This window comes from Mercenaria mercenaria, chromosome 12, assembly GCF_021730395.1.
Source record: "Mercenaria mercenaria strain notata chromosome 12, MADL_Memer_1, whole genome shotgun sequence".
NCBI classification, from domain to species: domain Eukaryota; kingdom Metazoa; phylum Mollusca; class Bivalvia; order Venerida; family Veneridae; genus Mercenaria; species Mercenaria mercenaria.
Window position 1 is genome coordinate 32,576,812 of NC_069372.1, and position 8,931 is coordinate 32,585,742.

The 8,931-nt window shown below is 35.7% G+C and overlaps 1 protein-coding gene across 6 annotated transcripts in view; it reads right to left on the reverse strand.

The window, feature by feature from the left end:
• LOC123533214 (uncharacterized protein PF3D7_1120000-like) overlaps nt 1-8,589 on the reverse strand; it is a 47,919-nt gene extending 39,330 nt beyond the window's left edge. For 5 of the 6 annotated variants that reach the window (XM_053519574.1, XM_053519573.1, XM_053519572.1 and 2 more), the window contains exon 1: nt 8,496-8,589. The gene's annotated coding sequence lies outside the window, so the exon portion shown is untranslated. Of the gene's footprint in view, nt 1-8,322; nt 8,475-8,495 lie in introns of those variants that run through there. The other variant, XM_053519570.1, reaches the window with a different exon arrangement.
• Nucleotides 8,590-8,931: the final 342 nt, after the last annotated feature.

Here is an 8,931-nt window from a genome sequence, read left to right on the forward strand (position 1 = left end):
AAATTTAACCAAGGTGTGACGCTGACGTAGAAACCGTGAGTAGGATAGCTCTACTTACTCTTCAGATAGTTAAAATGATTTATTTCAAGAGTCTATGATTTACTGGGACAACCCTTGTATATGCAAAAACATAAGTCAGTACCTTGACTGGTTATTAAGTTATGCTCTAGAGGACAAATTTGACCTTTGAGCTCCATCTGTGACCCTGACCTATGATCTACTGACCTGGTTCATGTGCTCTGTACATTGTCTAATTGTCACCTTCCTAGATATGCCAAGTCAATACCTTGAACAGTTATAAGTTTATGCTAAGGAAATGCAATATAAGGGATCGACAGACAGACAGAGGGCAGATGGACAGAAGCATGCACCATCATATAATATGTCCATTTTTTAAAATAAGAAAGGAAATTAATAATCTGCTACTTCTTTCATGTCTGGAAAAAGTGATCAAAAAGGGTACACACAAATTTTGAAGAACCAATACTGGTAGTTCATATCACCATCTGCATTTTCCAATTGGAAAGTTACAAAGTGACCATGTGAAAATATTTAGGACTATTGTTTTTTGACTTTTTCTTTTGTTTAAAAAAAAAGTCAGTTATAAATAACAATGGTAACAATAACATAGAGGTGATAATATCCCTGAAAATAAGCCGAGGGTGGGGGTGGGGGTGGGATGCAGGTCCCCATGAATGGGGCCAAGGCTTTGCCAATATGTATTTTAATCCTAGCAATATACCCTCTAGATTCCATCCAAAGATGTGCTATTTCATTCTTGAAATTCTACACATGAAAGATGGCCATGATGCAACAAAGACTATCTACATGGTTAACAAACTTTGCCAAAATAACAAGTCTATAAACATTCTGATTGGTGAACTGCTTACTGCCGACCACTACTGAAAAAGATATGGCAGTCTGAAATTTATGTTTGTTTGTTTGTTTTGGGTTTAACGCCGGTTTTTCAACAGTATTTCAGTCATGTAACGGCAGGCAGTTAACTTAACCAGTTTTCCTGGATTCTGTACCAGTACAAAGCTGTTCTCCATAAGTAACTGCCAATTTCCCCACATGAATTATCAGAGGTGGAGGATGAATGATTTCAGACACAATGTCTTTTATCAATCGTCACGGAGAACATTATGTACATGTAACACTACGCCTAGGGATCAAACTCGCGACCACGTGATCTGTAGACCAACGCTCTCCCTACTGAGCTAAGCAGTTAAGTAAATGGCTGATCATGATGGCTAATAACCTGTTGAATAGGATAGTTTCTTATCTTTCTTGAGTGTAAGATGTAAAACATGGTAATTTCTTTCATTATAACTGGAACAAGAGCTGTCACTAATGGTGACAAATGCCCCCGCAGTGCCTTGACCTTTGATCTGGTGACCTTGACCTTTGACCTAGTAACACCAAAGTCAATAGGGGTCGTGTATTCAATAAGTACTATCAGCATGTGAAGTCTGAAGGTCCTGTGTGCGGTGGTTCGCGAGTAAAGTGTATTCATGCAAAAAGTTAACGCTGCCTTCATGCAAAAAGTTAACCTTGTGACAAACGGACGGACAGTTGAAAACTAATATGCCTCCCTTTGAGGGCATAAAAAGTAGAGAAATAATTTCACAGAAACAAGTAAATACAATACAAATATGTACATGTATCTAGAAATTCAATAAATCCGTCATTTTGTTGTTTTTTTGCCATGGAAACAAAATGTCTGCAATTTTAATAAAATACTTAAATGCTCATAACATTTATTATCCCCCGCCGATGAAATCGGGAGGGGGGTATTGAAATGGCGTTGTCTGTCCGTCAGTCTGTCTGTCCGCAGCCATTTCTCAGTAACTAGCAGGTAGTTTCATGAAACTTGAAATAAACATGAACCAACATACTGCGATGATGCCCGACAAATTTTTTTTTTGATTGGTCAATTTCCTTTAGAGTTATTGCCCTTGATTTAGTGAAAAATGCCCAAAAATGTCCGTCCGCAGCCATTTCACAGTAACTATCTGATAGAATTTCATAAAATTTGAAGTAAACATGCACCAACATACTGCGATGATGCCCGTCAAGTTTTTTTTTATTGGTCAATTTTCCTTAGAGTTATTGCCCTTGATTTAATGAAAAATCCATGTCTGTAGCCATTTCTCAGTAATAAGCTTGTAGAATTTCATGAAACTTGAAATAAATATGAACCAACATACTTTGATGATGCCTGTCATTTTATTTTCATTGGTCAATTTTCCTTAGAGTTATTGCCCTTTAATTGTTTAAAATTCTACAGATTTGTACATAAAAAACCATCCAATTGATAGAATTTCATTAAACTTCTTTCATTCTTTTCCATGAACATTTATTATAAACATGTGAAGTTTTGTACCCACACCTGGTCACCACCTTGCCTTGGTCACACCCCCTCCCCTCAAAAAAAAAAAAAAAATTAATTCCTTTTTATTATCATTTCTTTTCAAACCTTCCATGAATCTTTATCAGCATGCAGAGTTGTACTGTTCCCCCTCCTCACCCTCCACTCAGTCTCGCCCACCACCCCGATCATGCATCCCATCTCTCACCCATTTTTTTTTATCATTTTTAATTTTCCATCAATATTTATAATCAACATGTGAAATTTTGTACCCTCACCTGGTCACCCCCCTGCCCCCCCCCCCCCCCCCCCAAAAAAAACATTCATTTTCTTTTAAAATGATTTTGACTAATGAAATTATTTGCTTCTTAGTAACATCCTTAACTTTTGCCGATATATTTTATTGCCATTCCTCACCACAAGCCCTTTCGGCGGGGGATACCAATTCATCTAATTTTCTTGTCATTTTTGAGCTGATTTTGAAAATTCTTTCACTTCTTAAAAAGACTGTAGAAATCGTAGCAATGGAACCCTAGCTGTAAGGTCAAGGTCACTTTGGAGATCAAAAGTTAACAGAGTCAGTTTTTTGTTCTTTCTACATAACTCTCCATTTCAGTGTTAGAGAATTTATATTTTGTGCACTCAAAAATTATTGTGAGAACAAAAGGTTTCAACTTGCAGGATATCAAGTTTGATAGATATTATATAGACATAGATAATTTTTTGCCAACATTTAGTCATGAAAAATTGGTCTAGGTGGACCGATGTTCTAGTGGTAACACGTTTGACTGTCAATCCAGAGGTCCGGGGTTCAAATCCCGGTTCAGGCACTGGAAATTTCTGAGATGCTCTTGAGTGTCTCCCATCTAATTTAGGGGCCTGTACTGGTTCTTCCCAGGAAAGACGGCTTTGCGTGTATTGGTGCTATACACCTGGCAATTTAAAGAACCAGATTGTCTATTTGCAAAGAGCTAGGCTAAGTTAGCCGGACATTTCTATATCAAAAAGAAAAAGGATTTCTCTCTATCTGTTCTGGGGGCTTTATCTCAATCACTCCCTCTGGTCAGATTGCTCTGTGTCTGTACTAGTAAAGGGTGAATTTCGCACCCTGTGTGACTGCATTTGCTATATGTAAAGCGCTTTTGAACGTGTTTATCATGAAAAGGGGCTATATAAATCTAGTATTTCTATTTTTAGTCCTAGTGACGCCTAGAAGTAGCTGGCTGCCCACATTTGAAACTAGATGCCCACGGGCAACATGTCGAGCCTGTCAGCTGTCAAAACAACAGGGAGCTGCACACGTCACTTTGTTGCATTGAGGCAAACATTTATGCCAAATAAAAAAAAGATTGCAAAAAGTTAAAAAAAATAAACAAAATTAAAAGTCCACACAAAAATCCTTACCAGTAGATATAGGTCAAAATACACTTCAAAATTGGATGTAACACGCATGTTGTACTACAGAAAAGTGGCCCTGATTTTTCCCTACGACCAGTAATAAAAAAGTTACAATATAAGCTATTTATAGTAACAACAAATGGAAGTAATTCTAGGTTCTTGCGCATGACACTCCGTCTCATGATGGTGAACAATTGTGCCAAGTTACATCAAAATCCCTCTATGCATGAAAAAGAAATGCTCCGGACAAAGTCATTCTTGTATCTGACCTTTGACCTCTAATGTGACCTTGACCTTAGACCTAAGCACCTGGTTCTTGCGCATGACACTCCGTCTCATGGTGGTGAACATTTATGCCATGTTACATCAATGCATAAAGAAGACATGCTCCGGACAAAGTTGTCATTCTTGTATCCTTTGACCTCTAAGTGTGACCTTGACCTTAGACCTAGGGACCTGATTCTTGTGCATGACACTCCGTCTCATGATGGTGAACAATTGTGCCAAGTTACATCAAAATCCCTCCATGCATGAAGAAGCAATGCTCCGGACAAAGTCGTTATTGAATTTGACCTTTGACCTCTAAGTGTGACCTTGACCTTTGAGATAGGAACCTGGATTTTGCACATGACACTTCGTCTCACTGAGGTTAACATTCATGCCAAATATAAACAAGATTGCTCCATGCATGTCAAAGTTATGGTCCGGACAAACAAATTCGGACGGACGCACGCATGGACGCACATACACTGAACAGCCATTTGGATAACTATGTCTTCGCTTCCGCCAGCGGGCTCGACAAAAAATTGCAAAGGAACCTTGAAATGATGCTACAGACCAAGTTTGGCGATGATCCATTAAGTGGTTCATGAGAAGAGTTGTTCAAAGATTTTTCTACTTTAATATAGCTCTGGCAGCCCATAATAAGTCAAACAATACAATTTGAAGAAACTTGAGAGAGGATGTTACAATGATGCTACAGACCATCATGTGGTTCATGAGAAGGTTTTCTATTATTAGCTCTGGCAGCCATTTGAACAAATGTATTAATTGGATGCCTTTCCTATCCTCTAAGGGTTTTCTAGGCATCCGGTAATCAGTGTTTTTTATGAAAACTCTAATGATTTGATTTAATTTATCATATTTTGTCTGCCTAAATTAGAAATATTTAACGTACCTGTACACAACTACTATAGGCTTGATAGTTTGTTTCTAATTCCTGTTTAATTGAAGTGACACAAATTAATTATTGCATGTGTTATGTAATGTGAATGTTTTATCATATTGATACTACATTGACACAAGTAATTACCATTATTAGTCTAATTTCACTAGCAACACTGCTTTTTACACAACACTGATCAGATGTAGATAAGCAACTTATTATCTAAAGTATATTACAGCATTTTAATGGAAAAATACAAAATTCATTAAATACATTAAGTACTGGATGCATAGAAAACCCTTAGGTGATAGGCCAGATGTCCCAGAGGCCTAGTGGTAAACACACTTGACTATCAATCCACTGTCAATAAAGAGGTCTGAGTTTGAATCCTAGTCCATTTCTGAAATGTTCTTGAGTGATTCCCACCTTACTAAGTGGCCAACACTTATTCTTCCTAGTCTGCTTCTCCTATATTAGTTCTACACACCCGGGTACATTAAAGAACCAGACTGTCTATTTGCAAAGAGCACTTGGCTAGTTTGCCAGACATGCTTTATCTTAAAGATTTCTTTCTATCCATTTTCTTGAGAGCTTTCTTTCACTCTCTCCCTCAAGTCAAATAGCTCTGTATTAGTCATAGCTTCTATTCCATCTATAACAGCTGACTGCATATATATACTGACATCATGCATCTGATTGATTGAGTGCTTTTGACTGTGTTTATCATAAACGGGGTGCAATTTAAATCTGGTATAATATATAGGACTACGGTGACTAGCGGGCTAAAGTGCAGGATAGACTTCCAGTTACCTGACAGAAGCACATTTCCTTCTAAAGTCCAAATAATAGGACATTTCGGGACAGATTGATAACTTTTGACTGTCGCTGTCCCGTCATGTCCAAACTTATTCAGCATATTTCTGTTAGGAAATTCCCAATGAAATCTGTTGGGAATGTTTTCTGGCATATATGCATGATGTATTTCTTAAGATTACATCTCTGATAATAAATTTATCATGACACTAAATCTTGAAATTTCCCAGCTGACATTTTTTAATATAATATATAATTTTGTGTTTTAATAATAATTGTTCTGCAATTTAGTGTTACTGGCAGTATGGTGTGTACTGAAACCAGTGTGTCAGGGTAGATTTCTCCGCACACCTGTTTACACATATTTCTGAATATCTCGATTTAAGTCTACTTTTTAATATATGAGTTATATTCAACCCATTTGAAGTTAACATGAACAGTAATGTTTGATTTATTGGAGCAAGTAAGTTTGAGCAGTATTTTATGACTTTTTTGGATTTTTTAACTTCTTTGTTTTCCTAACAGAAAATGCAGATACGGGTAAGGCTTAGAGGGACGACAAAGTTCTATAAAATAACAGATCATAAAATAAGTCCCGATAAGCCAGATAAGTAAGGCTAATTTAACACTTATTGAAGCAAGTAAGTCTGCACTAGTAATACAGTATTTTATGATTTTTTTTTATTTTTGAATGTCTTCGTTTTCCTAATAAGAAAATGCAGATATGGGTAAGGCTTAGAGGATGGACACGTCACGGCTGAGATGTTTTAGCATTATTGCAATACACAACTGGTACTAAAATTGTGTTTCCAACACTTGTGCTCATTAGATAAATCCTCAGTATTTATGTGAAAAAAGGGATGTGTTTAATGTATGATTACAACACTAGCTGTGAGTTGCTCTAATAAGTGACAAATGACTAAAACAATAGAAATTCTTACGTGATATGGATAAACAAAACAATAGTATTAAGGTAACGATATATTCTTTTATTGTTTTAATCTATGAGCTGTAGGTTATAACATAGAAGAAAATCAAACTTGAAGGTAGAAATAACAGCAAACTTTTAAGGTAGTTCTGCACGTTTGATAAACCGGAAGTGATGGCGTAACGTCATTTTTCCGGAAAACGTAGAATAAAGACTGGATTCGGCGTACGGAAATGAAAATCATTTTATGGATTAATCGCAACCTGTGAGTAAATTTATTACAGTGGCTCTGTTGCTATATTTCTAAAGTCGAAATATGATATTAAAACATATCACGCGTTAAATAATTCAAAATAATGTCTTAAAATTAGCGTGAAATATCCGGTTTACTTTAATCATGGTCAAATATCTCAAAAATAAGCACACGGACCTATACATTTTATTTCATCAAATCATAGGCCATGTCTTTATTTACAAATGTGAGAAGTTTCATCAAAATCTACATTTTTGAAAAATTTCTATACACGAAAATGTTATGAATGTTACGATTTTCCCATAGACTCCCATTATTATAAGTATTGCGTGAGGTCCCTATTTTCAAATCAGTCTAGCAAAAAATCAAACACACGAGCCTATCTTTTTTATTTGCTGAATTTTCTAGGTATATTCTGAAGTTTTGAAAAATCAGAGTTTAATCAAATTCTACATTGTAGAAACATATGCAATTTCGATCAAAACGTGCAGAACTACCTTAATTAGCTAGGTCATGAGTCATCTGATGATACACATGTCAAAATTTGTCATATTAGTTTTAATGATTTGTCAAAATTATTTTTATCTCTCCATCCTGCATAATCATTGTTTTTGTAAGTATCTTGGTTGGACATTGTAGTGTGTGGGAGACACTGGGAGACAATCAAAATCCCCTTGATCAAAATCCCCTCCACTGAAAAATGACAGGGTGTTACAAAATCCCCTTCATACTTTTGCAGGGGGTATCATAATCCCCTCTGTGATTTTTACTTATTTCATCAAGTTCAAATACAACTATACACAGTTTAAAAGTCTGTTACATAAAGCACGTAAATACAATGCCTTTAGCAAACATAATTTAATTTGGGGCACTGATATCTATATATCTATAATGAAAATCACAGAGGGGATTATGATACCCCCTGCAAAAGTATGAAGGGGATTTTGTAACTCCCAGTCATTTTTCAGTGGAGGGGATTTTGATCAAGGGGATTTTGACATACACTCGTAGTGTGTAACTTACTTTATATACATATTCCACATCAGTATTTGTGCTTGAAATTGCTTTGTTGAGCTCACTGAAGTCACGTTTACAAGAATTTCTATTGTTTTAGTGTATTGTCGGGTAATAAAGGTAACAAACCTCGATATTAAGGTTAAGAATTATTCCTATCTGATGGGAAAAGGAAACTATTTTGTTGAATCATAGCATATTACGATTTTTGGAAAGAACTGAATATTTTTTTTTTTTGGTCATATTTCACCGGAAATTCAAAATGTGATACCACCTAAATATATCTGCAAGTGGGGCAAAATTTTTAAAAAATGGGAAAACAAAATGAAAATTTATAAAACAATCTATAACAGACAAGTTACAGAACTTATCTTGAACACCTTTTAAATTTTGTCCGGAAATTTTTCTGTCCGAATTCAGGAGTAATGTCAAAATAGATTAGTAAACCTCTGGTTTTTTCCGAAACATATACAACCAACGCTCTAGAATGCCTCGCAGTAGTTAACTACTTTATGTACTGTTTAATTATTTTAATTCAGACAATGATACGTACACATTTCACTTCGAAATTTACGCGAAAGCGTCATGTTTCTATGAGGTACAGTATAAACTCCGTCCAGCAACAGCCGTGTTAATGGTTAAAATAATACAAGTCCTTTTTTTACGATAACTTCAGGTCGTAGAATATCAATTTTTCCTACACCTATTTTTTTCATGAAACCTCTATAACAAATTAACAGAAATCGCTATTGATGCCTCCGTGATGTAGCGCTTTAATGCTAGAATATATTTTGCATTATGCTCGGTTTGAACACACTACAGTACCTGTGTTTAATTACTCTCATTATTATTGTTATTATTATTACTGTAATTTTCATCATCATTATAATAACAATGCCAATGTTGCATGTGACCGTTCGTTCTCATGGCTGTGTTCTGGATGTGACTCATTAAATTTCTCCACTACCCTCTCAGATATTTCATCTTTT